This window comes from Cupressus sempervirens, chromosome 2 (assembly GCF_028749045.1).
Source record: "Cupressus sempervirens isolate cs-2001-9-10 chromosome 2, ASM2874904v1, whole genome shotgun sequence".
NCBI lineage: Eukaryota > Viridiplantae > Streptophyta > Pinopsida > Cupressales > Cupressaceae > Cupressus > Cupressus sempervirens.
In genome coordinates, this window is record NC_143119.1 from 173,685,433 (window position 1) to 173,706,661 (window position 21,229).

The window sequence follows — 21,229 nt, forward strand, 5'->3', positions numbered from 1 at the left end:
CTGGCAGTGTTGTTGGCCACCCAACCTCCCTTAGGAATGCCTCTGCGGAACCCGTAACTTCTGAGCAAGGTTGACACTAATCAAAGGTTATTTTTATGATCTCGACCTGGCTTCTACTGCGCTTGAAACATATCGCAACTCCTTGCTAATGGCTCCCATAGTTACCACCTTCAGACTTCACAATGATATTACCTATGAGCGTGAAAATGTGTGACCTGCGGACAATGCCGGTTGAATAACTTCTAATCTGTAGATCATAGTTCTTGGACGTCTGTTGCGAATGGATCTTCAGTCGAATCAAGAAGGGACCTGCCAGCTCGACCAAGCATAACGTCCAACTCCTGATGGAATTATGTCCCTTGTGTTGAATAGCTTGACTGATAACAATCCATACCTCTCCAAAGTCCCGCTCAGTTTCGAGGGCAACAACTCCCAAATTCATGGCTTCCATACATAATGTCGGATTTTTCCATACAAGAAAAATTTTCACTTAGGAAAAAGGTGGTGTAGCCATCTCTATGGGCCGCATTGCAATCTAATTTTGGCCAATAGAAGCCCTCGTATCCCTAGCGTGTCAATGCAATATTGAAGTCAACGTAGTGTTCTTCCTGCACCTCCTGCAGACATATTATATCTGCATTGTATGATATGATTTCAGACACCAACTTCTCCCTGCGGTACTCCCATTTGAGTGCATCACTTGGACAAGCTTTGTGTTTGTTTGAAGAAGCCCACTTGTCCGCCAGAGTGTTGTATGTTATCACTGTGAATGTTGTATTGCAATCCGGCCTACCCAAAATTCACTATGTGCAAACAGCTTCAGACTTCGGCCTTAACCAAATACGGAAATGCTGCTGAAAGTTTGTCTAGGAAACTCGCCTTCTATTCCCGAACTGTTCACACTGCAATTGATCCTGTAAAAACCTTGTGAATAGATTATATCCTCAAATCCTATTTCTCAGAATGATCTTCCAATTTTTTTGGCCTTAAGCCACAAATTACTGTCCGGATGAAATGACTGAATGTCACCTCCAATTTGCAATAATTCAGATGATATTTCACACCCTCAAAATTGCGTACCAATTGAGAGTTATCGTTCTCAATGGCCAACTGTGACAATTGCAGAAACCCTAGGTTCCACAATGCACCTGTGATTGAATCACAATCTGAAAACAAAAGAGATAAAACAACTGCTTGATTTGAATGGAGCCCCAGGGTGCCTATTTATTCTTTCCTCTCCATCTTCTCCAGAGACTTCTAGAACATTTTTTGATCTTATCTCTTAAGTGACTTTATTAAATATTTTATAATCCAAGTCACTTTATTAAATTAATTAAATATAAAGTTATCTTTTAATATTTATTTATTTGATAACTTTATAAGTAATTAACTTAATATCATTTATTTATTTAATTAAAATGATTAATTAGTCATTCTCATAAAATATTCATTATTTTGGACAACCAAATTAATCAAATTAATTAATCAGACTGCCACCGAAAATTGGGGACATGACAATATTTTCTCTTCCAGTTCCTAAAAAGGAATACAGTTAGTCTTTGAAAAAGAAAAGGTAAAAAGGAATAAGGGTTTTGAAGACAATTTTTTGTCGTGAAAAATATATGGAAGGTTTTTAAAATCTAGTATTATTTCTTAAAATATGGTTTTCGAATCTGGTTTCAAAATAAAATTTTGAATAATTTTCAGAGGCAATTTTTTATATTACAAAAGTTTGATTAAAATCCTAGTGGTTTCAAAATATAAGTTCAGAATAATGAAGGGTTACTATTTGAACCCTAAATGGAAAACTTTGAAGGGTTCATTTATTTTGAATGACAATTTTTTTAAAGGGTTTTATTTGTTTCAAATGACAATTATTTTCTGAAAATTTTGAAAGGAAAGTGTGAAGTTCTACCTGCACAGTTTGTTGTTTATATGACTGTTGCTTCAAAGGGCTTGAAGAAATCTAAGCTATAACTAATAAAAGTTGGTTTTAAAATAGTATTTCATCAAGGCATTTTTGTTGAATGACCCTAATTAGTTTAGTTTGTTTTGTATAACTGATTCATTTCAAATTCTATTAAAGAGATCATTGTAAAATCTGATATGTATGAAAAGATTATTGAAAAAGTGACACAAATACATCTAAAAAAATTTGTGAAGAGTTGTAATCTGGAAGCTATATTATAAGCTTACCTACATGTATAGATGTAGCATATACATTTATATGTGTATGTGAGATTGTAAAAATAGAAAAAGATATAAAGGTTTGAACACCTTGAGCAGTTATTGCTACTGATTGTAAAGGAGTTGAAGCTCAATAAAGATTACAGGTTCATGGAGTGGTTTTTCTCCCTATGAAGAATCCTTTTTGAGGAATTTTGAGTGTTTTCCACTCGACAAAATACGTGTCTATATTTTGTGAGTTGATATTTCTTTTTGTTCATGGTAAATGTTTATATTTTTTAGTACAATTTTATATTTAGTTATGAATTTTAATTGTAATTAATTTTTTGAATTAAATTCATATAGTTTTGATTCACCCCCCCTCTAAGAACTCTAATACTTCCAACAAAGCTAGGTCAAAATTTGTTGTCCATTTAAGTTCTTCATATGAACATATGGTCAAATTAGCATACTGTTGCTGGTATACTTCCAATTCATTTCTCTCATAATCTCTGAGATCTCCAGGAAGGCCCCACCTAGGATAGTGCCTCCTCTTTATATAAACTAGTAGCAGTACCATTGTTGCTACCAGGGCAGCTCCTCAAATGGAAAAACCTGTATAACAATTGCATAAATCAATGACTTTTAAGTAGTTTATTTTGAGATTGATTTTGGAAGAGAGATGCAAGCAATCGTTGGGCTCAATATAAATTTGTATAGAACTTATGCGAACTAAAGAGAACGCATATGCATACTCACCTAGAATTAGACCAATGGAACTCTTATTATCTGCAATGATTCATTCACAAATTCCATAAGTAATAGATATTTGAGCTGTTAATCTTACTGTAGAATCTCGAAAATAGGGCAAAACAGAGAGATATAAAAATATATAGAGAACGAGTTCATTGTTTCATAGTGTGTAAAAATATGTGTGTTCTTAGTGGTTTTTTATATCTCTGTGTCTACTTCTCTACTTCAGTTGTATTTTCTAGATTCTACACTTATAAAGATCAACATTTCATGATTTATATGCAATATTAGAGAAACAGAGAGTAGTATGTTCACCTACGGGGCATATGTTGGCATATGGGAAGTGCCTATGCTAGCACTTGCAATGAAACTACATTGAGATGCCATAACCACAATACCCACCACTTGACATGCAATCTCTGGAACGTTCACTGACATTCCATTTAATTGGGAAACCTCCACACAAGATTTGGTGGTCATCCAACGGTCCACCTAAGCTATTAACTGGAAAAACAACTTGTGCTTTACATAATTCAGCCCAATTAACGGCTGTTGTAAAATTGTAGTGCCAATGACGGTTACAAAATAATGGAGCTATTTGATTGGGAAAATCTATCCATCCTAGTTTGCAATGGGTTCCAAGGCTTATGTCTATGTGTGTAGATCAGAAATATGAAATTGAGAGCTAGACCTTAATTCTGTGTAGTTATTGGAAGATGGATCGCAATTATCTCTTAGCTCCTTGTCGATAATTGTCATGGTACCTCCCATTATATGTTTGAAGAAATAAGCTTTTGGAAGCAGTAAGTAATATTTCTTACCACTGATATCAAGCATGGGCTTTGGCAATATATGACCATAATTGAAGGAGGTGGATAGAGTGGATCAAAGACAAACACGAAGACATCAAGTTGTGCTACAGCACTTCGTACTCATTAACATATTTGAAATCTATTACGAATCCTTAGAATGTTACAACATTTCATCCACTCATGATCCACAATGAGAAACCCAAAATGGCTCTACTGATCCACCATGATCAGATAAACATCTGATGCTAAAATCCTTACATAATGCCTCTATTTATAGAGATCTAAGAACTCACAAAACATTTTACACATGTTACATTATATTAAATATGGAACTAAATATGGACTGTTATTTTGTGGGCTGAGACGGCTCATTGTCTGCAATTTATTGTGGAAGGTGGATGGACGGCTAAGTTGGGCTGGATGGTGGACTGTTGTACAGCTATGGACGGTGGGAGAAATTACTCCTGCCAACACTCCCCCTTAATTTCTATCACTAATGCTACTGCATTTATATTGTTTTCCCTCATTATAATTACTTCGGTTTTTACGGCTTACCCCTAACCAATGCAATTCTGAAGTGGTTTAAAGTTCACTACAAACTTCTCCAACATTACACAAATGGTTTCAAGATCACCATAAACTTTGCACTCCAATGGTTTACAAACCAAGCATTCATTGGTTCTACTGACCATGAATCATCACTATGGGGAAATTATCATCACTTTGGCTTTTCTCCTTCTTGACCTGCATCAAACTAATTATTGAGTCCATATAAAAAGAAATCCATCTACCGAGATACATGGGTACCCAGCCACTGTACTCGCTAGTTCTATAGGAATCCTTTTCAGATACATGGTTCATCAATACATTCAGTCAAACTCTAGGGTGTCGGGTACAATCGATAATGCACCCCTTACAATAGATTATTAACAAGCAATTCTCATTCAATCTACATCACTTGATTGGGGGATATCAATTCAAAAATCTACTATTACAAGACCACATTTGATATGACAAAGCCTTAATCATTTTCTCATCCAGATTTCAACACTTAAACTCCAAATCAGCACACACAGAGACCTTTGCACTATAACAACGAGCTTTAGCACACCATCTCACCTTTTATTCAACATGTTACACCTAAGATAACCAACTTAACTTTAACAACTAATGCATAACAATTGACACACATATTTCAAACACAAACATAATAAAAATTTCCAATGAATATTAAGTCATCAACATACAAGCATACAATCAAAATCTGACCTTCCTTATTAGTCTTAACATATAACATGGGCTCATTGTTACTTCTATTGAATTGATTACTTATCATGTATGAATCAATCCTCTTATACCAAGCCCTAGGAGCTTGTTTCAAACCATAAAGTGCCTTGTTTAGTTTATATACCTTGTTTTCATGCCCACTAACCTCATAACCAAGTGGTTGTTTAATATATACCTCTTCATCAAGAAAACCATTCAAAAAAGCTGATTTTACATCCATTTGATACACTTTCCAATAATTTTGTGTTGCTATTGCTAAAATAGTTTGAACTGTGTCAAGTCTAGCAACTGGAGCAAATGTTTCATTATAATCAACTCCATATTGTTGTGAAAAACCTTTAGCAACTAGTCTTGCCTTGTGCTTGACAATTTCACCTTTTTCATCAAATTTAGTTTTGTAAACCCATTTGACTCCTATACATTCTTTTCCTTTAGGTAAATCCATTAATTCCCATGTGTTATTTCTTTCAATAGAGTTAATTTCTTCATCCATTGCCTTGATCCATTTATCTTCTTTAATTGCTTCATCAAAATACAATGGATCACAAGAAAATAAAGCAAAATTTGAGTAAATATCTATATTCTCTTCTTCTTGATCATATATTTCTTTTAAGCTTCTTGTCTTCTTACCTTTGTAACCTAGTGTTGAGAATGTTGAATCAGATTTATCACTTACATTTGAACTTGGAGGTGAGGCACCTTGCACAAAGTTCCTTGGTGGAGTATTGGGTGTTGATTGAGTCCCTTGTTCCTTTAATTTATCATCACCTTGTAATATTGGTTCTCCTCTTGTGACTTGTTTGTTATCATTTTCATGCCATGAATCTTCTTCTTCAAATTTAACATCCCTGCTAATGATCAATTTCTTTGAAATAGGATTATACAATCTATAAGCCTTTGATTCTTCACTATAGCCAATAAAGATGCATTTTTCACTTTTATCATCCAATTTCTTTCTCAATTTAGATGGAACTAATGAATAAGCAACATAGCCAAAAAACTCTAAAATGGGATACTGTATGTTTCTTACCATTCCATGCTTCTTGTGGAATTGTGTTCTTAACACTCTTTGTAGGACTCCTGTTCAAAATGTATACATCACATGCTAGTACTTCTGCCCAAAACTCATTGAATAGATTTTTGGCCTTCAACATACTCCTTGCCATTTCCATTATGGTTCTATTCTTCCTTTCTGCTACACCATTTTGTTGTGGTGTGTACCTTGTGGTAAACTGCTTCTTAATTCCATGAAATCTGCAAAATTCTAGAAAATCATTAGAACTAAATTCACCACCTCTATCAGATCGCAATACCTTGATGTAGTGACCACTTTGTTTTTCAACCAAATTTTTGAAATCCTTGAACTTTTCAAAAGCTTCACCTTTTTGTTTGAGAAAGTATATCCAAATCTTCCTACTAAAATCATCAATAAATGTTAGGAAATATATACTTCCTCCTAAAGATGGAGTTTGCATAGGTCCACATATATCAGTGTGAACTAATTCCAATGGTGCTCTTGCTCTATATGAACCTCCTAATGGGAAGCTTTCTCTATGTTGTTTTGCCAAAATATAACTTTCACATGAACTTGGTGGTTTCAATATTTGCGGCAATCCTTTCACCATATTCTTCTTTTTTAATAAGCTTAAAGCATCGAAATGAAGATGACCATACCTCAAATGCCATAGCCACGACTGATCTAAGTATACTGTCTTGAAACTAACTTCTTTTCCTCCTTGAATGCAATGAATTTGAAGGGGGAACATTCAATTTTGTGTCATGTTGACCCTTGCAATTAACCTGCCACTAGGATTTCTATCCAAGATTGTGCAAACATCATTATCAAAAGAAACTGTGTAACCTTTTTGTACTAGTTGACCAACACTCATGAGATTGTGTTTTAATCCAGGCACAAAATACACATCAGGAATATATCTTTTTCCTCCATTTTTTGTCAAGACATTTATAACACCTTTTCCCATTACAGAGACTTTACTATCATTTCCTAGCTTTACTTCAGATTTTACAGAATCATCCAAGCTAGCAAACAAATCTTTATTTCCAGTCATATGGTTACTACATCCACTATCTAGGAACCATATATCACTAGAGCTTTGTTGAGCAACATTACAAGTTATAAATAAACTTCCTGAATTGTTATCAGATACATCTAAGTAATTAGCACCATTCTTTTCAATATCCTCTTGTTTCTTTCTACATTCACTTGCAATATGACCAAATCTCTTACAATAATGATACTGAATTCGAGATTTATCAAACCTTAATGATGGGTGTTGGAATGAACTTCTGCCACGTCCTCTATTAGAACTCTGAATGGATTGATTTGTTCTCTCTTCTTGATTTGGACTTCCACGTCCATCTATACTTCTACCTCTTCCTCTTCCTCTGTAGTTTGATCTTCCTCTTCCTCTGCCAAAAGATACCTGCGATCTAAATGCATTCTCCAAAGAAGAATTGTTATTTCTGTTCATTCTTGATTCATGAGATAAAAGTGAGCCCATCAATTCATCAATAGATAGTATTGTCAAATCTTTAGATTCTTCAATGGAAACAAAAATGACATCAAATTTTCTAGGCAAACAACGAAGTATCTTTTCAACAACTTTTTGATCTGTCAAATCATCACCATATGATCTAATTTGATTAACCACATTCATTACTTGATTTAGAAATTGATCAACTGAGTCTGAATCTTTCATACACAAATTTTCAAAATCACGCCTTAAAGTTTGCAATTTAGCAATCTTAACTTTTGATGTCCCTTGATATGTTGTTTCTAAAATATCCCATGCAATTTTAGAATTTTTAGCAGCACAAACTTTAGGAAAAATTGATTCATCTAAAGATTGTTGAATTAGAAACAACGCTTTAGCATCTTTTTTCCTGTTATCTTCTAATTTATCCTTTTCATCTTGTGTTAATGTAGATTCATCTTGTGGTTCAATAAAACCCTTTTCAATAAGATCCCATATGCCTTGAGAACAAAATAGTGTCTTCATTTTTATAGCCCAAAATTCATAATTTTTACCAAAAAATATTGGAATTTGTGGTTGAGCTATACTACTTCCTGAAGCCATATTAATACACAGTTACAATTGCACCTTACAAACACGAAGACATCAAGTTGTGCTACAGCACTTCGTACTCATTAACATATTTGAAATCTATTACAAATCCTTAGAATGTTACAGCATTTCATCCACTCATGATCCACAATGAGAAACCCAAAATGGCTCTACTGATCCACGATGATCAGATAAACATCTGATGCTAAAATCCTTACATAATGCCTCTATTTATAGAGGTCTAAGAACTCACAAAACATTTTACACATGTTACATTATATTAAATATGGAACTAAATATGGACTGTTATTTTGTGGGCTGAGACAGCTCATTGTCTGCAATTTATTGTGGAAGGTGGATGGACGGCTGATTTGGGCTGGACGGTGGACTGTTGTACAGCTATGGATGGTGGGAGAAATTACTCCTGCCAACAATAATCACAGTCGATGTGAAGGCTTATGTCCCCATGGCCTCTATTGTTAAGTCCAAAAGGGTAATCAAAAATATATTCACCACAGGTGAAAGGAAATGGATGAGTGAAAGAGAGAAGAGGAGGTTGTACAAGGAATAACATGAATAATAGTAGAAGACAGATAGTGAAAGAAATGGGAAAATGTGGAGTTTGATGTAGTGCAATAGCTAGAGAAATTGGAGTTGGGAGTTGAATTGCAGTCTCAAATAATATGTTCCGATGAAAGTGGGGTTGGAAGAAGGCAACTGTGGAAAAGCGACCAAATGTGTTGTTGATGCCCATTACTATCCTATCCATAAAAAACATATTTTCTATATTTTATTATTTAAGATTTACTTGACCCATTTGCAGTCAATTGCTATAATTCCCAACAACTTATAGTCTACATTTTAGTTATGGTTTGATTTGACCTTTCTCTAGAAGGTTTTTTTTTTTTTTTAAATTCCTTCTCTTTAACCATTTTCATATTGTTATCATAATTTGATTGTGTCATTATTAAGTCAAATTTATTTATTCATGTTTTATAAGTAATAGTTCCAATGAATCTATTTCTAATAATGAATAGAAATATCACTGATGAGCATACGATATTGGTAAGTGAACATTATATTGTGAAGTTCAAGATTAGATATTATTTTGATGAAGTTTTGTGCAATATTATGTCTATGGATTGTTGTCATATTTTGTTGGGTAGACCTTGGCAATATGATAGATATGCTATACATGATGGAAGATTGAATCAATATACTCTTTGGGTGAATTGGAAGAAGCAAATATTGTTGCCTTTGGTTGAAAGTCTAGATGAGATTAAGTTTACTACTGCAAAAATTTGCATGGTTAGTGGAAAGCAAATTGAAAAAGAAATGAAGAAAATTCAAATCTATTTTTCTATAATCCCTAGGAGACCAAGTTGTGTTAGTCATAACCAAGTATCAAACAATAGTGCTAAACGAGTCTGTGTTAGCAGTAACCAAGTGATAGAAGCTAGTGGTAACTGAGTGACAGTAGAAACTAGTAGTATTGACCAAGTACCTATAGAAATTACACAATTTCTGAATGAGTATAATGATATTATTATAGCTCGGATATACTTGATGGTTTACCACTAGTAAGAAGTATAAGTCATTGTATGGATCTAATACCTGGAGCTAATTTTCTAAATAAAACACCATATAGATTGACACCTACTAAAAATGAAGAACTTAACAGAAAAGTGCATGAGTTGTTGGAGAAAGGTTTGATCAAAGAAAGTTTGAGTCCATGTGTTGTACCTATCATATTAGCACCTAAGAAGAAAGAAGAATAGAGTCTGTGTATTGATTTCAAAGTTATTAACAAGATCACAATAAAATATAGGTTTCCTATGCTAAGGATGGATGACATAATGGATTGTTTAAGTGGAGCAAATTATTTTATCAAGATTGATTTGAAGAGTGGCTATCATCATATCAGAATCAAAGAAGGTGATGAATGGAAGATTGCTTTTAAGACAAAACACGATTTGTATGAATGGTTGGCAATGCCTTTTGGTTTGATTAATGCACCTAGTACTTTCATGAGGTTGATGAATGAAGTTCTAAAAATATTCTTGGGTAAGTTCATGACTATTTATTTGGACAATATTCTGATATTCAGTAAGACTAAGCAAGAACATCCTAAGCATGTTAGACAAGTGTTGCAGAGATTGAAAGAGGAGAAGTTGATGATTGATCTGAAGATGTGTTCTTTTATGCAAGAGGAGAATGTGTATTTGGGATTTGTAATTACATATGATGGTTTGAAGATAGATCCTAAGAAGGTTAAAGAAATTTTTGAATCACCTACACCTGAGAATGTAGGTGAGGTTAGATCATTTCACGATATGGCTAGTTCTTATAGAAAGTTTATAAGGAATTTGAATTCTATTTGTAATGCTATGACTAAGACAATGAGAGAAGATAAAAATAAATTCAAGTGGATACATGGAGCTTACAATATTTTTGAAACTTTGAAACAAAAGGTTGGTGAGTTATCTATATTGGCTTTGCCTGGTTTCAGTAAGGTATTTCAAGTTGAATGTGATGCAAGTGGTAGTGCAATAGGAGATATATTGAGTCAAGAAGGTAAACTTGTTGCTTTCTTTAGTGAGAAGTTGAATGATGCTAAAAGAAAGTATTCTATGTATGATCAAGAGTTTTATGCTATTGTTCAAGCATTAAAGAAGTGGAGACATTATTTGATTCTTAAGGAGTTTGTGTTGTATACTGATCATAAAGGTTTACAATACTTGGGAAGTCAACATAAGTTGAATCAAAGACACATAAAGTGGGTTGAGTATTTGCAGAGTTTTACATTTGTCATTAAGAATAAGAGTGGAGTGACTAATTGAGTTGTTGATGCATTGAGTAGAAGACATTCTTTATTGACAGAGATGAAGATTAAAGTTCTTGGTTTTGACGAGATGGAGTTGTACGATACTGATCTTAATTTTTATGCAATGTGGAGAGAGTGCAAAGCACCTAGTTTGATAGAACAACCAAGTAAGTTTAATGACTATTTTATTCAAGAAGGTATGTTGTTTAAGGATATTCAGTTGTGTATTCCTAAGAGTTCTATGAGATTGAATTTGATTAAGGAAAAGCATAGTGGTGGATTGGTTGGACTTTTTGGAATCGATAAGACACTGAGTTTGTTGAAGAAGTATTATTGGCCTTAGATGGATAAAGATGTTTAGAAGTTTGTAAAGAGTTGTGGAGTTTGTCAAGTTGCAAAAGGAGTGAGTCAGAATACTAGTTTGTATACACCTATTTCTGTTCCTGAGAAACCTTGGAGCCGTGCATCAGTATGGATTTTGTTTTTGGATTGCCTAAGACAATGAAGGGGTATGATTTTATATTTGTTGTTGTGGATTGATTTTCTAAGATGGCTCATTTTATACCTTGGAAGAAGACATCAGTTGCCAAGCATGTTGCTAAGATTTTTGTTAAAGAGATTGTGAGATTGCATGGATTACCAAGAAATATCATTTCTGACAGAGGCAATAAATTTGTTAGTTGTTTTTGGATGACTTTATGGAAGAAGAGGGGTACTAAGTTAAATTTTAGTTATACTTTCCATCCACAAAAAAAATGGACAAAAAGAGGTTGTGAATAGAAACTTGGGTAATTTGTTTAGATGCTTACTTGGAAATGAATTGCATAATTGGGAGATGATACTAGCACAAGCTGAGTTTGCATATAATAATTATCTGAATAGGAGTATAGGGAAGACACCTTTTGAGATTGTTATTGGAATGTAGCCTAGAGGAGTGTCAAATTTAAGGAATATTTCTCGTGAAGAGGAGAGAAGTGATGCAGGAGAAGAGTTTTATGATTTCATGGAGTCCTTCCATAAGGAAGTCAAGCTGAAGTTGGAACAAAGTACAAGACGAATGTTGATAAATCTAGAAGACATCATGTTTTTGAAGTTGGTGATGAGATGATGGTTCATTTAAAGAAGGGAATATTTCCTATTGGGACATATAATAAGTTGGAAATGAAGAAGTTTGGACCTTGTAAGATCTTGAAGAAATTTGATAGTGGTAATGCTTATGAAGTTGAGTTACCTAATGACATAGATATATCTCCTATATTCAATGTTGTTGAGTTGTATAAGTATCATAAGTCAGATGATGAAGTTGTTGCATTAGATAATTATCCTAAGAAGTAGATTGAAGAGGTTGAATAGGTATTTGATCAAAGAGCTAGTAAGAGCACAAGAGGAAAAGACTACTATGAATATTTGGTGAAGTGGAAGAATAGACCTAATAAAGATGGAACATGGATTTCTCAATCTGCATTGGATACATCTCAAGTTTTAACATCTCAGTTGTCTAATGCAAGAGCATCCTAGGTTGCTTAGCTATCTTACATGTTTATCAAATTTCTTAGTTTCTACCGAGTTGCAATACCTTGCATTGCCGAGTGTTCTTTGGTTCATTAGTCATCTTGTAGTTACCAAGTGTTCTTTGGTTGTTGAGTTATCTAATGGTTGCCAAGTTCATTAGTGTGTTGAGTTCCTTTGGTTGTCGAGCTTGTTTGGATGTCAAGTTCTTTTGGTTTCCGAGCATTGTTCAATTTTCTGAGTTGCAACATTTTTCCTTGTCCTTTGTTTGCCAAGCTATCTATGTGTGGTTTCTTATGGGAGCCAACCTTTATATTTAATTTAGTGATAGGTATCTGTTGTGAGACAACTTGTGGCTTATTCTAGCATTTAATATGAGAGTTTATTTTGGTTGTATTTGCAAAAGCCCAACTTGTGGTTGTGCATATATTTAAAGAGGTCACTGGTAGTGATGTAGGAGCATCCTGGGTTGATGTGTTATCCTTCTCATTTTTATTCATTCTACTAGTTGTTGTTGAGTTACAATCATTATTGAGTTGTAGCAATTGTCTAGTACTAGCAATTTTGCAGTATAAGCAAAGTTGAAGTTATCCCACATCACGTTAACACTAAGATTAGTGTGTTATCCTATCTCACTCTGCAGTATGTACTGAGTTCCATAGTGTGTGCCGAGTGATCCTTCATGTGATGAGTGTTCTTGTTAATGCCGAGTGTCAGCATTTTGGATGCGCTTTCTAAGTTTTGATTCTTAATGCAAGCCGACTTGCGAGATTAATTCTGATTGCAACTTTTATGATAAGATCTTATCTTGGGATGTGTGTAGACCATCTTTGGCTCAACCTTTCTAATTTGTAATGTTCTAGAATCTTTTGTAAGCCATTTTTGCAAGTATAAATAGGGTGTATAGGCTTAGAGTTGGAGAAGATTTTTGGAATTTCAGAGGATTGTACAAGTTTGATGCATATGTGTTTAGAAGTACAAATTTGAAGCTAGATCTTGGATCTGGAATATATTTTGTATATGGTCGTAACCTAGAAGGCCTTATTGTTGGGCATGTATGCTAATCATTTGATGAATCAATAAAAGAATATTGTTCTCTCTCTTTGTGGTGTTATTCTCTTTGTGTGCTTGCTTTCGTTGTGTTAACTCTACAAGGTCAATTTGGATTGTTGGGTATGCCTTTGGCCCTAGTTATTCTTGCCCTCTTTGTGTCAAGTAGAGTCTTAGATACAGAATTTAGATGGTAGAAGCATAGTAGGAGTAGAAGCAAGCTGAGATGCGAAGTTTTATCATTGAAGATTAAAATTAAATTGTAATGTTGGTCATAATCCAGAAGGCCTTACAACTGGGCATGTATCTGATATTTTTATGAATATATGAAAGCATTTGTTCCTCTGTCTCCCGAGTTGTTGTTATTTGGTTTTTGTTTTCTATTGTGTTTACTCTCGCAAGTAGTTTGGATAGCTAGGTGTATCTTTGACCTTGGTTATCTCTTGTCTCCTTGTGTCAGTAATTAGTTCAATATATTCTTTGATATTTGAGAGACACATTCTCTCATGTTTTATATTTTAATGTTAAGACTCCCTATATTTGTGGTTATGTTGATTCTGATATGGCTGGAGATTTAGACAAAAGGAGGTCTATCATAGGCTATGTGTTTACTTTTGTTAGAGCAACGATTAGCTAGACTTCTCACAAGAAACAAGTTGTTGATCTTTCCTCTACCAAGGCTAAGTACATTGCTCTTATTGAGTGAGATAAAGAGTTGATACGGGTACAACGATTGTTTGGAGAGCTAAGATTTAAACAATCCAACTTCACTATATTTTTTGACAGCATGAGTGTCATTCATTTGGCTAAAAAATCATCTTTTCAAAGTCGCACAAAGCATATAGAAACCAAATTTCACTTCATATGTCACACTCTTGAAGCATGAAGATCACAGTTAGAGAAGATTGATACAAAAGTTAATCCAACTGATGCATTCACAAAGGTTGTACCCCGAGAGAAGTTCAAGTCCTATAGAGCTTCTCTCGGCTTGTCATGACATAGCCATAAGCATTCCAAGTAGGGGATATCTTTGTTCAGCTTAGATTGGACTGCAAGTGGAATATTGTAATGGTTTTGGAATAAAGAATCTATAACGGCTTTGACTTGTGCGGCCCTATCAGAGTTGTTTATTCTTATTCCTTCTCTTTTCGTCTTTTACTTGAGATAAAGAATGCAATATGTAAAATCAATCATGTAGTTGTTCGTTGTATTGTAAAATTAATTAGAATAGAGATATTGCCCTACTTGAAGAGTGGACATAGTTCAGATTATTTGCATGAACCACTATAAATATGTATTCAACCCTTTGCATTTGGTTGTTTGGTTTAGTTTAGATTTTCTTTTCTTTTTGTATTTTCTTAAGCTCCACAAAAAGACAGAAACATAAAATTAAAATTATGAATAAAAAAAATAGAAAATGGTAGCAACTCGAAGTAAAAAGAAAATTGGAAGGTAGCAAAATAAGGAGGGTTAGTTATAGATGAGGGAGCTTCCATCCAAATGTAATAAACAAAGAAACATTCAACAAAGCATTAAGAAGGGAGAATCTTGTTTCAATGTCCATAGGGGAATGATTCATTTCCAGGACATTATCAACATTTTAGAATTACAAATGGAAGACTTGGTAAACAAATGTCATAAAAATGTGACAAAATGTTTGGAAGATCGGGGGAAATCTCAGCCACATATGCCCAAGTCAATTCAGGATTGTCTCGACTGCTCATACAAAAATGAAGTCAAGTCAAGCTGCAAGACTCCGTGCATATTATAGTAAATATTTGTCTCCCGTAGAGACACAAAGTCATTGTGATTTTGGAAATTTATGCTCGACATTGACCACAAAAGTTTCCTTGTGATAGCAATGTGAAAAATCAACTATTGCAGTCATTGATTATTAATCTCCTATCGTAAACGATTATTAAATTGCTGAAAACAAATTTCCAGCTAATATTGAAAAATAACACAACTGCAACTTCACTTATAAAATATGGAAAGAAATAAACAACACAATGAACACAATATTTTTGGACAAATTGTCCCTGGAAAAACCCCTAAGGGAAAACCAGTTCTATAGATGAGGAATTATATTAAAATTCAGCAAATCAAGGGATACAAAATTCTTTGCTTCTCACTGGCAGAACTCCGACAACCTCCTAATTTCTCCCGCTGATATTCCCCACTACTATCCCCACGCTAACACTGCGCCCTTGCTAACACTACAAGACAATTTGCTATCACTGCAAAATGCTTGTCCAAAACTTGTCTCTCCAAATGACCCAATGACCCCTTTTTATACTACCCTATTGGAAAAACCAACGACTGAGATTAAATCAAACGAACGGCTAAGATTAAGACAACTCGACAGCCAATAATAGAATTGGTTGCGAGGTGTCCAAAAGGGAATCAATAAAATTAGTAAATAATTATCCTTGCAACAACGATTTACTAATTCTTGGCAAGTGGACAAACAGTTGTCCAAACTACCCATAACTAATGCTGCTATACATAGATAAAGATGAACACTGTCCAAGCTACCCATAAATACTACTGCTATTTTCGTGTAAAAAATAACAGCTTTCCAACTAACAATAATTAACAAGAAATGACACGCCAGTCGAGAATATTCACTTTTATGGTGCCTTTTTAACCAGATTTTCGAGGAAGGAAGCTTCCTCAGTTAGGTTTCGAGGAACTGGTTACTCTCAGACAGAATTGACAGAAGCTCCCTTCATCAGGTTTTCGAGGAACTTGTCAACGAGGTTAGCAAGGCCGACTACATGTAATGACTGCCCCTACAAAACAAATGCCACATCATGAATCTCCGTAATATGTGGAAAAGTCAATGAGAGCCAAGGCTTTTGAATATTGACTAGTCAAGATTAGTCGATTAACTATCATTAACTTTAATTAAATTGATACATATACATATATGCTCAAATTTAAAAGAAACTGCAAATTCATTACCAGATTACTAATACCATATACCAGATACTAGGTGGTATAACCATGGCAACCAAGTTGAAAAGAGCTCCAGAGCCTGTCTAAGAACACAAAGGCGAGAATATTGTAGGATTGCTTTACCACCCTACCATGAACCTGTTAAACTTCCCCGGAATCTTTCCTGACATGAAAGATACCCAGCCCTGCAACGAGATAAACTAACTAGGTAAAACCAAGAGAAGTAATGGAAGTGTGCAATGCATTATTTATAACATATTCATAAGATCTCCATCCATCCCGAAAGATAACATAATGCACTCGTTCAACATAAAGCAATTGAACAAATTCATAGTTTTCTCAATATGCACTATCTACACATAGGCATTTCCATTAGTTATTCCAAAAGTAACAATGCATGTAATAATTAAGCTGAACAATAAATAAATAAATAATAAAAATAATAATAATAATCATAGACATCCACTATTCAACCACTTAAACTCGATGCAACAAGATACAATATGCGCAAATTAAGAACAATGAACCACATAAATCCTCAACACTTGCCAGCACAAATGAAAGCTCAATGGCTCTGTTGTCCATCTTCCATCTTCCTTACATAGATGAAATACATGCAGGGCTCCAATAACAATTTATTGAGAATTATCCACATATAATTAATCTCATTTAACAGAATTACTCTCTTTCCAACAGAACTTTTAACAATCAAAAGTACTACTCCTAAAATTTTCCAACATTCTTCAATCATTCATCACATGGTGGCTGAGTAGAAAAGAAAGACCATAATTCTTTGAAATCTTTTCAAAACAGTTATAAATTTGGGTTGATTGTAGCAGAGCTATACATAGTAACTGACTCTTTCTAACAAAATAAAAGAAGAGAACCAAATTTTGTAGCAGACATCGCTACACGAGACAGATACAACAGTTGCTTTGAAATTTCAGAGAACATTGTGGAGAATAATTATAAAAGAATGGGATGCATGTTGAACAATTATTTCCATTAACTCTAAAACACAACTTTTTTTAGTCAACAACTCTGACCGAATTCAAGTAAATCACATTTGCATTATGTTGCTGTAAATAGCATTCAGGAATCTTTGTTAGGCAAGAACAGGTCCACAAATCCACCAAGAAATTCTATATAAATTTCAGGCTATCTACCACTAATTTAAAATCAACATCAAATAGAAGGGGAAAGCTATCCAGTGTAGAGGCTCATAGGTCCACAGAGAAATATACAGAACTTGCGCTCATCTACACTGTGAAAATATTATTATCAATGCACAAGGTGCCACAGAGATTAACCTGGGCAGCCAGATCTCATCATTGGGTTTAAAGTAACAAAGCCTAATGAGGAAATTCATGCAACATGTGGATTATTAACAATGCGTTTTTCTTTTTTTCTTTTTTTCTTTTTTTTTCACACAAACCAACCAAAATGTGCTTTACAAAAGAGACCAAAGAAATGCTCGACTAACCTTTGCCAGCAGTCGGTAGCAATGAAAGACTAAAGGTCTTCACCTACTGAAGCATCTCATCTCTGAGAAACTCACAATACACAATTTCACAATACACAAATCAAGGAGACAAAATGAGACTGCTGAGGTTGAAAGATACGCTTAAGCCAAGTTCCATTTCCTCTGAAAACAAAGTAAATGAATGTTGGAATTGTATGGGCAAACCTCATCTTTTTCCTCTATAGAAACCACATTAAAGACAAAAGGGAAGACATTGAAGCAACAGAAAGATGTTGCATGTTCATGGAATTTCAGAGGTTAAACCGGGGATACCTTAACAATGAAGAAGATGACAGGTTCAAAGCATTTGTAAGTTACTTCAAATTCAAAACAATCCAATGGGTTTTACCTCACTGCAGAATCTCTGTGTAAGATCCTGAGATTGTTGAAAATATCGCCATTGAAAGCTGTGTTTGGGGACTTGAAATTAATGGGGGCCTCATCCAGAAAAAGTTGTAGGTGGCTTTCCTCTTTCTTGTCCCATTCAATCTCTTCCTAATACTCATCATCAGAAATCAATTGTTAAACTTGAAACTGACTGAAATATATACTGCAAGGCAGATTTCCTATAAAAGTTTTGTTCATGGAGGATGTAAAATTAAACTGAACTCAAAATCTGAAACTATAAACTTACCGTTCAAATCCAACAAATAAAACCGAAAAAGAAAGATTTGAACCTAGAAATTTAGGATTTAAATGTATTCGTGAGACCAAAGCAAGAGCTTTGAAAGTCACAGAGGAACTGGACAGGACCATGAATGTTCCGAGAGCAGTGAGAATGCATTGGATGAGGTGTCTGAATACATGCGAGCAAGTGCAGGTTGCAGATATTGGTTTCATGGGTTGCATAACCAGGAATGAGAACAAAAGCCTTGTGAAGGAGTAGATGTTTTCCTTGCCAGAACTTGGAGCCGATCGTTCAAGACATCCTTATCCAACACTTTGGAGCATCTAAGGAAAAAAAATGGTGGTCTGAGCTAATAACGACTACTATTTCCCAAGAAAAACTTCTCAAGATTAGTTGCAAGTTAACAAGGTGCATAACGGACTCAACTAATTTGACACATAAAACCAAACGGCTCCGCATTTCTTTCCTAATTAATGATTTTTCCATTAATGAAATAACAAATTTTTCAACAAAAACCACGTGGCATGCTGTTTCCATTTGTATGGTTTGAGAACAAACGGGTTGTGACATATGGTTTTCGAGGAAGGAAGCTTCCTCAGTCAGGTTTCGAGGAACTGGTTACTCTCAGACAGAATTGACGGAAGCTCCCTTCATCAGGTTTTCGAGGAACTCGTCAACGAGGTTAGCAGGGCCGGCTACATTGTTCAAAACCAATAAAAAAAAAATGGATTGCGTGAGGTGTGGGTTTTAATGTCGCTATCCCTCCTAATGCCACTTCACGAGAGGAACGGGAAAAAATGTCATAAAAATGTGACATAAATTTTGGAAAGATCCGGGGAAATCTGAGCTACCTATGCCCAAGTCAATTCGGGAACGTCTTGACTGCGCATACAAAAATGAAGTCAAGTGAAGATGCAAGACTCCGTGAAATTTATTGTAAACAGCTATCTCCCATAGAGACATAAAGTCATTGTGAATTTGGAAATTTATGCTCGACATTGACCACAAAAGTTGCCCTGTGATAGCAATGACACGCCAGTCGAGAATATCCGCTTTTACGGTGCCTTTTTAACCAGTTTCTAGCTCCCTTTGTCAGGTTTACGAGGAACTCGTCAACGAGGTTAGCAGGGCCGGCTACATTGTTCTAAAATTTTGTAGTCTCTATTCTATTAATATAACGACGACAATTACAATAGAAATTTATTATTTCTTTTTAATTTTCTGATTTTAAATATTGACATTTTTTTTTAATTGGGTAGAATTCTCATTTTCAATCAAATTATATAATCATAATCGATTATAGAATACAATAGACCAAAAAGAACATAAGATGATAGATTGGAGACCTAGCAAACAATAAAAAGGAAAAAGGGCAAGGGGGAGGGAAGAACATAAGATGAGATCCTTCTTATTGTTTGCTAGGTCTACAATCTATACACTTACATTCATTTTACTATGTTGCATCCCAATGATGGATCGTGTAGTTTGATCCAAAAAGTTGATGATAAAAAAATTCTCAACAATAAAATCTGGAAGTTGAGAATACATTAGCATGGATTGTGGAAATCTAATAGATCTGAAATATTGACATTGTAAGCGTTAGTTAAAATATTAAAATTGATTCTATTAGTTTAGGGGAAATGGCCTAGTAGCCACCTAGGCTAACTTCGCGTGCCTATTCCTATGTCGAAATTTGTCGATTTGTTCAGTGAACCTTTGTAGGTGAGTGAAGAGCTTAAAGCTAACTTTTTGGTGTTCCTACATTTACAGGGCTCTCTGTAGAATCATAGAGTGTGAGGTGGTTTAAAATTGTCATTTAAAAATAATCGCATATAACCCACCACCAAGACCCCCCAGTAGCACCTTAGCTCACCTAAAAAATAGTATGTTTTGCACAAATGGACCAATCAACAATCAAAAAACTATGAAATGATCGACTATTAATACATGTGTGATCAATTATTAGTACATGTGCAATCATTTTTGGGGACTTTTTATGAACAGTAATTGGAGGGAAAGGCAATAATAGACGTGGCAGTAATATAAACATAGGCGACAACTGACTCATTTCCCCTACTAAAAACAATTAAATTTCTCATAGTTATAAAAAATAATTGAAACCTCTATTATAATTATAAAAAAAATTAAAATTAAAAAAATTATTCATATAATTAAAAAATGTGCCAAAACTAAAACTATACAAATACAAACAAATGATTTTAATTTGTTCAATGTAATTAGCCAGAGTAACAATAAGTTGTACCAAATCAATACATTGATTGTTGTCTATAAAAAGAATTAATAATATTCTAAATTTTCATACACACATATTACATATTAAATAAGAGATAATAAAAACTTTCTTAGTCCCTTTTAATTTAGTGATATTAAATATTGACATTGTTAGCATTGGTTAAAATATTAATTAGGTTATTATTTAAATAAAAATAATTGATAGTTAAAATCGAAAAAAGATAATTGTAATTTTATTTTGAGAAATAGTGTTGAAGAATTTGTTATGATATCAAATTAAAATATGTTCTGAGATTAAAATTATATTTCATTAGATGACAAATATTAAAATATTATTATAGTATTTAGTCTTTATGTATGAAAATTTCATAATTATAAATT

The 21,229-nt window shown here is 34.1% G+C and overlaps 1 pseudogene; it reads right to left on the reverse strand.

Annotated features, from left to right (window-relative positions):
* Window positions 1-566: 566 nt before the first annotated feature.
* LOC149571615 (uncharacterized) lies at window positions 567-8,678 on the reverse strand (annotated as a pseudogene).
* Between the last annotated feature and the right edge of the window lie 12,551 nt (window positions 8,679-21,229).